The sequence below is a fragment of the Aphelocoma coerulescens genome, chromosome 1A, assembly GCF_041296385.1.
Source record: "Aphelocoma coerulescens isolate FSJ_1873_10779 chromosome 1A, UR_Acoe_1.0, whole genome shotgun sequence".
NCBI lineage: Eukaryota > Metazoa > Chordata > Aves > Passeriformes > Corvidae > Aphelocoma > Aphelocoma coerulescens.
In genome coordinates, this window is record NC_091014.1 from 61,952,777 (window position 1) to 61,961,695 (window position 8,919).

The 8,919-nt window shown below is 40.6% G+C and overlaps 1 long non-coding RNA gene across 1 annotated transcript; it reads right to left on the minus strand.

Moving 5' to 3' along the window:
- Window positions 1–737: 737 nt before the first annotated feature.
- Window positions 738–8,461, minus strand: LOC138104735 (uncharacterized). Its single transcript, XR_011148245.1, has 3 exons — window positions 8,218–8,461; window positions 1,970–2,157; window positions 738–1,171 (listed from the first exon to the last, which is right to left on the minus strand). It is a non-coding gene; the product is annotated as an uncharacterized lncRNA (long non-coding RNA).
- Window positions 8,462–8,919: the final 458 nt, after the last annotated feature.

Genomic DNA, 8,919 nt, shown 5'->3' on the forward strand with positions numbered 1-8,919 from the left:
TGCTACCCTGAAATGGTACAACTCCACAGCACTCACAGTGCTTCCACACACTGGGAAATATAATTTTTTAAACAGTAGGTATAACCTTTGAGTACAGATATCAAATGCTGCATGAAATAAGAGCTGTTGAGTGACATTTGCCTAAAATGTCACCTACTAAACTCCTGAATTAGAACTGAGTCCTTAAAGAAAGCACTTAAATCTCTCCATTAAACTGACACTCACACTGGTTACTAAATTTCTCAGCTTTTTTCCATGAAAGGCATTTTTTGTGGGTGGATTTCTGTGGATTTTTTTGGGAAAGTATGAATTAGTCAGGCAGTGGTAGATATTGAAACAACTTCACCTGGGCACAGCAGCAATAGAAGGAACAGACCTAAAAGCAGGGGGGAAAAGTTTGTCTTGACTCTTCAGGCTTATCACAGCAGACACTGCATGGCTCCTGTCCAACATGGTCCTGGTCTTTTTAGTTTACTTTTAATTGCTGAATCTTCCCTTTTTCAGTTTAATTTCTTTTACCTTTCGTATTTGTATTCATCCTCAATGATGGACCAAGACCAGAGATCAAAGTCAAGTGAGAAACAAATCCTGTCATCCACATCCAGGGCTTGGTGAAATTCCACTCTTTTTTCAGCTTCCAACATCATGTAATCCGTATCTAATAAAATGTCAGGATAATACTTCATATTTCTATTGCAAGCACTTTATTCAATTTATAAAATATATTTAAACTTATCTGTATGTGGAATTGATAGAAATTGAACCCCTTGACATTTTAGATCACTTGGTGTCGATTATTTTATTGCACTGGGTTTCTGCCCATTTCAAAACCAGGAAATAATTACATGCACTTTTTCCCCCCAATTATACAAAGCTTTTCAAGTGTGCATTCTGAGGAGTTCACAGGCCATAATCTCATTTCCATCAGGACCTGTAGAGTAGTTGCATGCAAACAGCCTGTGCGACAAAGGCCCTCTCCTCCTTCCCCATACACTCATTCTCTCAGGCTGATGCAAGTCACAGCCTGTGAGGTCATGGCCACCTTTCCAAGGCTGATGGATCAGCTCCTGAATGGAACACTCAATACAAATCTTCCTGCTTCCATGATCCAAGCCATCCAGGATGAACGCTGGAAATGCCACCTGCAGGACTGATGGCTGTTCTGTAATCTCTGAAAAGCACAGGGCATGCTGTTAACATGGCCAATACCTCACCAGCTGATGAAGTGCTGTCTAGGACATGTCCTGGGAAACAGACAGGCAAAGGTGGCATTTATAAAACTGCTCCTTTGGCTTAGAAACCAGTTAAAATATTGAAGGGAAATTTAATCCTGGCAGGCAGCTCAGCACCACATTGCCACTGACTTGTGCTCCACACCCAGAGGGATGAGGGACACAAGAGAAAGAGCAAAAATTAGAAGACTGATGGGGCATCACATGAGCTGCTATAAAGAAAATTAACCTTATCCCAGAAAAAAACCTGTACAATATCCCCCCCTTATTCTATGGCATTGGACAGTGTGGGAGCTGATGTTAAGTGATCAGAAGGTACAATTACGGTTACAGGGAGTTCAGAAAGATCACCAGCTGTTCTTCTGATAGCACTGCTGTGCTCTGACTCTTTCTACGATATCTGAGAAATCAATTTTCAAACAATAAGTCCCACATTTAGGGAAACACCTGAATAAGTTTTGCAAAGTGATCTGCAGGTGACCTGCTGACAGATTCAGAGCCTTTGAAGAACAGTTGGAATCAGAGTCCCCTCCGGTGCATTTTCATTTTGCAGTCACGGAAGGTTCTTCCTATAGTTGTGCCTCTATGGGATGTAGTAAAACTGTTCTCCTGTTCTACATGGGCCAAATAATTTCATTTCAGCAAGGAGATTTTCTGCAGCAGTACCCCACCTGGAGAAGTTGCAAGGTCTGTTACTCATTTAAAGCACTCTGGTTTCACCTCTTTTCTATACTTACCTATTTTTGTCTAATACTGGCTCTTTTGTTAATACATTCATATAAACTTAGTTCTTGAATCTTCATCCAAACTCACGGTTGTTGACTGCCTTAAATCCAAAACGAGTAGTAGGGTTCTGAACATTTAAAACTGTTACTTTGGTACTGGCAGTACAATGACATCATACACAGATTATTCACTATTGGCCCTGAAGGAGGGAAAAGGGAAAAGGAGGAAAAGCAATATTGATTTAATTTGAAAACTAATTTTAGACTCTTTTTAATGAGAAGATTTGAAGACATGGCGTGAATTTTAAAGACAATTTAAACTTGAAATAAGTACATAGTTTTTACTTTTGAAAAGCAAAGATTTTCATAAGAGTCCTGAATTTCTTCTTCAGAGTGCTTTGAATATATTGGGCCTTCTTTATTTTCCCTAGAGGTCCTATTTCCTAAACTGCAAAGGAAAAGTAAATTGTACATATTCAGCTTCTCTATTATTTATATAAATATTATCTGAATCTCTGTCCAATTAATTTCTTTTAAAGACATCTTCCCAGAAAGGGCAAGGATCTCCTATTCCAAGACACAGATGCAGAGCTTTAAAACTGTGAGATGCAAGTACTGACAGAAGAAGAAACTGGTTAAAACTTAGTTTATTACTTGCCTCCTGTGACACAGCATAAATCAATCTTTCCAAAAAACAAGCAGAAAAGAATGCCTTGAGAAAGAAAACTGTGTTTACAAAATGAAATATGGGCTCTTGGCTTTTCTTCAAAGTGTTGCTAACACTTGCTGCTCTCAATTTTGCCACGCACAAATAAGCACACAACCTTCCGTAATCTGCCGGTACGCAGGTGGCTGTCCTGGCAGTCAGCTCCCCCAGAACCCACTCATCCATATTGCTCCCCTTCTGCTCAGCCTTCTGCTTCCCAGCACTGCTGGCAGTGGCCAGCACCACACCAGCTGAGCCCCCAAATACAGATTTACATGGCACTAGATGAGCTGGGACTCCTGAACCTTCTCGTGGCAGCTGCTCTGGCATCTGCTCTCCTGAGTCACATGGTGGAAGTGCTCAGTGCCTCCCACTACTGAGCTTCATCTAGCCCTGGCTATCCAAATGGTTAATTGCTCCTTTTATTTACCCCAAAAGGAGAATATTTAGCTTATCCTTTGGCTTTTCTTAGGTCGATTTCTTAGCAGCAATGATGAATACATTCCAGTATAGTACAATTGCAGTGAAGTCTCATGGAGAACTTTTGAAGTATCATTTCTTGTCACAGAAAGTCAATTCAGATACACCATCAAAATGCTTGCTTTACATCCAAGACTCCTAATATCAACATCTTGGAACAAACTAAGGAATATCTCGGCAATATGGTCAAGAGGAAAAACAGATTAATCACTGCCAATTTGCTTGATATGTCATTTACTTGCAGCTCAATTTACTTGGCAGCTTGAAGAGCCACCCAAAGGCGTTTTCAAGTTTTCTCTTTATCATCTTTATCTATCTTTATCTTTATCTTTATCTTTATCTTTATCTTTATCTTTATCTTTATCTTTATCTTTATTTAATTGATTTATCTATCTTTATATATTTATCTTCCTTTATCTATTTTTTGGTGCTACTGTAAATTAAGACTATCAGTGTTTCACAGAGTACATTTGGGGATTTAGGCACTTTGAGATCCTACAGAGTTAATTGCACATCACCTAAGTATGATACACTCTAGTTATCCTCCAATACTAATTATACTTTGAAATCTCTCTAGTGTCTGTCCTGATGCCTTATGAACAATAAGGCTTGAAAAAACCCTTGTAAGGTAGATTTCATTACAACTTTTAAATAGTGATATAAAGTGGACAGCAAAGAGATCAAGTTCCTTGCTCAGTGCTGTGCTGTGAATCAATGACAGACTCTGAAATGTACCCCAAATTACCTACAGCAGGTTCCTTTCCATTAACTGACAGACTGTATTTTCTCAGATATTGAATTATGAGATGCACAAGTCTTTTCTTTCCCACTATGGAATACAAACGATCAGTAATTGGAGTCAGGCAGACATTTTTATTTTTGTTTTATGAAGCTGTATAATGTTTCACAATTAGGCAATTTCCTTACAGGAAACTTCTGGATCTTATGGTTTTGCAAAGGTTTAGAGCATCATGGAGCATGGGCCTATTCTACTGTTTTAGCTCTTATTTTTTGTGAAAAAAATGAAAAACCCCAAAAAATAACCACAAAAAACCCAAACCAAACCAAAACCAACCAAACCAAACCAAACTAAACAAAAACAACAAAAAACCCCCCCACACACAGAAAAAAAAAAATAAAGGAAACAAACACACACACACAAAAAGGAGAAATTTTGATCTTGGGCTCATTTGTTTTGCCTCCCTGCTTTAAAGATCTGGACTGGAACATGAAAATTGAAATCTTCAAACATGTTCTTTTTCAAAGGTAGCAATTATGAACAAATTGGTTTGAGAAAGGAAGAGAGAATGGCCATTCATTATAAGGATTTCAGAAGCAGAAACTGCTCCCCAGAAAAAGATGTAGGCAATTGTTTATTTCTTTCAGTCATTGTTAATAAAATGGAAGTACTGTTTTACAAAACTGCTGGAGAAGTACTGTCAGAAATCTCTCTTCAGTTGAGAGATCAATATAATGTATTCAATTTTACATTCAGATCTCATTCTTTTTTTCTATTAGCATCAGCACTATTTTTAGATCCAGACTACCATGGCGTGGTGTTTGTGTCTGGGACAGAGTTAATTTTCTTCACAGTTGTTAGTATGGGCTATGTTTTGGGTTTGTGCTGGAAACACAGTTTATACTACAGAAGTATGGAAAGCTACTGCTGAGCTGGGCTTACTCAGGGTCAAGGCCTTTCCTGCCTCTCCCCCCACAGGGAGTGGGCTGGGGGTGCACAAGCAGCTGTGAGGAGGCACAGCCAGGACAGCTGATCCCAACTGACCCAAGGGATTGTCCATACCATGTGCACCGGGCAAAGCTGGGGAAGAAGGAGGAGGTGGGGGGATGTTGGGAGTGATGGAGCTTGTCACCATTATGTGGGATGGCACCCTGCTTTCCTGGGGATAGCTGAACACCTGCCTGCTCATGGAAAATGGGGAATGAATTCCTTGATTTGCTTTGCTTGTGCGCATGGCTTTTGTTTTACCTGTTAAACTGTCTTTATCTCAGCCCACAAGTTATTTCACTTTTACTCTTCTGATTCTCTCTCCCATCCCAGCAGGGGAAGTGAATGAGCAGCTGTGTGGGGCTTCATTGCCAGCTGGGGTTAAACCATGACACTCAGCAAGCACTTCTTGTCAGGGAAAGAGCTGCTACGAAGTGAGGTGCAAAGTCTAGAGTGGTCTCAGCAAAGAACTGCACACTCCAGTGCTGTGATGATGACAGATCCCTTTCCCCTCATTCTGAACAAGCAAAATAGTGGAAAACGACCTTAGCACTGAACCTCTTCAGCCTCTAAAGTGTTTGTTTCATGTCCTTCAATGATATTTGTCAACCAACTTCTGTTTCACAATGTAACAAAGAGTAGGAACATTGTGCTGGTTTTGCACAGCAAACCCAATCTACCTTGCAGCTCCAGTGCCTGTGACCTGGAATTCAGAAGCTCTCCACATGCCTGCCATCTGATGTCTCCTGATATTTCCCAGCTGGCTGACAGCTTTATCAGACCTCCAACACACCGGTGACTTCCAATCACTACAAGAAACCTGTTCAACACATCTGGAAACAGCACTGGGGCGATTCCCAGGAATATTCTCACTAGGTGATGGCCTTCCTTGACCACAAGTGTTGTCTACTGGTGTTTACCAGCCCTCCAGTGGGCAAGAAGTTTGTTGGATCAATTAATGCATGCTCAGCATCCTCTCTTAGTATTTTATCACTTTATTATTCACAGGCAGTGAACCTCAGTGAGCAAGTTCAGTCTTTTCCATGCGATTCATGATGCATTTGGGTCTAACATGGAATCCTACACATTTCCCACATACACTCACTCAGCATGAAAGCCCCTTTAAGGCAAACTTGTATTGGTGTTAAGGAAGTTTAACACATTAAAAAACCCAAACAAAACCCTGAATTAGAACTGAGAGTTTTAGAAGGAAAAACAGGCTTCTGAGAATTGAATAATTGTTTTTCAAAAGGCTTTAGACACTTAGAAGTTCAAATCTCCCTGATTTGCAATGAATATTAGGCTTTCACAGGTAGTGGATGATTTTAAAAATAAAAATTAATGTCCCAAATTACTGGGTCACTTTCATAAAGTTTCCACTAAATCTCTCAGCTAAACACAGTTCACAAATCAGACCAGGATTATATTTTACATGTTTGCTTCTCTTTAACAAGAAAAAGATTTCACCTTTCTTTCACTGCAATAATCATAGTGTGCTAGTATAACTTAAAGGGTTACAGGCTATTATTTTCATAATCAGCCTATGGTTTAAGTGAATTATAAAGCAGAAACGTGCTGTTAACAATTCAGTTCACAGAACCCCCACAGTTATCCTATGTGGCATTCTAAACCTAGTATTAAAGCAAATAGTCTAGCCATGATAAAAGAAAGATTATGGATGTCATAGTACATGAATTATTGAGAAAAACTATTCCAGCCAAGATAAAATGGAGAGTACTGAAAATCATCCCCTTATTCTACTTCTATCCGTTAAGCCAGCTTAGATCAAATGAGGTGATTTTAGGCTTTGATCAAAGATTTGTTTAATATATAAATTTTGCTGAAATATTAACAAAAGCCTATCTAGTCTTTCAAGTACGATGACACAGAAAGCATTACAAACAATAAGGATTTCACAAATTACTCCTGTGTAGTTCTGGGGCAAACAGGGCAACCCTTTTGCTGATCAGCACCTAACACAGTATTTAGACTTCTCAGTCATGCTGTTACCCCTGACTGAAATCTTGGTGGGCTGTAACAGGAAACATCAGGCTTGCCACTGTTGCTAAAGGGGCAAAGCAAAAATCCAGCAAAAACAGACCTTTCTGATCTCAAAATTGGGTTACTTATTTGGAGCCAAATCCTATAACTTTTGTGCATCTTTTCCATGTAATATATAAATTTCACAGTCGTACTGGGAGAAACTCTGCTACCCAGCAAAGGTGGGAAATTCTGTGGGTGGCCAGTAATGCCAGTAACTGCTTGTGCCTTGGTTTGCCCATCTGGAAAATTAATTAGTAACATCTGCTTTCCAGCTCTGATTTTATTAAAGATTTTATAATACAGATCTTGAGATGAAGAGATTCAAATAAGCAATAGATATTATTACACTTTTCCCCTTCTGCCATTTATTTAGGTTTTCTGATAGCAGATCCCCAACAAGGGCAAGTAGGCAGAGCAAAACAGAACAGTCAAGAGGAGCCACACAAAGTCATGCAAGAAAGGCAGGTCTGAAACAATAAGTCTGAAACAATAAGGAAAAGATTTAGGCATGGAATTACTTCTTTTAAATCAGAACTTTCCAAGCTCAAATATTTCCCTGCGCTGCAATCCCAATACAGTCCTGCCTGTGCCTCTTTCCTGGCTAGCACAATTGTAACCCTGTGCCCCTGTGGCCACACCATTTTCAGTGTTGGCATCTCCCCTACAACCTCATGGCACAGGCAACACCAGCACCTGCCCCACTGGGTACCTCAGCTCTGCCAACTAAGTTCAAGTGACACTGGGTTTTCTCCTCTCAAATAAACACTTGTGTAAACTCTTGCTGGAAACTGCATAACAGGGAAATGATTTTATCAGATGGCAGAGGATGGTTTGGATCTTGTTTGTGATTTTCCATTAGTATTGATATATTTTTGCCTTTCACCTGAATGCCATGCTTTGACATATCTAGATAATCACTGGCAGCCTGTGCCCTGCCTCATCCCCACACCCAGCATGGCGATGTTCTCAAGTGCAAGGCATAAAGTTCCTGCCAGCTTAAGGAGGCAGATCTCTGTCTGACTGAAATGTCAGATACTATATTAGAAAGGTAGCAGATTGTGATGATAATGAAGTACTGCAGCCTGTCGCTACGTTACCAACTGCTCTGAACTGACATGTCAGAAGGAACAGCAAGGAAAATGCCCAGAATCCCTGTTTGGATCCCCTTCCCACGTCTACCACCAACTGAACTATTTTAAATATTTACAGATATAGCCAGCATGTTTCTTTATAAACAAAGCCTAAAATGATAAATAGATAAATATGTTACCCCAGCGAGCCTGCTGTCTAAAATAATCCTCCTACCTCTCCAGTTTGCCTCAGATTGCATCCTTCACCTTTCACAGAGAAGCATCGATTAGGGAATAGGCACTTCTCTGCCCATTCTCTGTCCCTTAAAGAGGCCAAACAGACTTTGCCCCAGCACTGTGTTTAAAAGTAGATTGAAACAGGAAGGGAGATGTTCTCCTGCTGGCTGGGGACGAGGTGAGAGCTGTGGATGCTCTTTAGAATGGGGGAGGGATATTGCCCATCACTCAGCCTGCAGATTTTACCTATTATTGCCTTATTTATACAGTGTCAGCATCACTGTCCTGGGCAATGAGTGTTGCTGGATAACAAAACTGGCTGCAGCTGGCCTGGGGGAGGGGGGGCAGAAGGAAGGAGAATGATGTACAAGGGCACAGCCAACCCCTTGCTTTCATCCTGCACAGAGCAGCACAGAGCTCCTAGCAAGCTTAATTCCCTCCTTTTCCTCAGCAAACCCACCTGCTGTGCAAAGCAGAAAACACTCTCTACCAAACTGCTTCTGCTCCCATGGAAATTTTGCATAAATAAAGAGAACAAAGCAGAGTCCTTATCACAATGCCAGGGATGCACTGTGACTTGCCTGGTGATTTTGATATGAGATGGGTCTTCATCACAGGCCATGGTTGCTGAGGAGAGATTGTGCTGGGAAGAGCACCACATTGGATGTGTCTCTGTGCTCATAGGTGCCAATGCCATTTT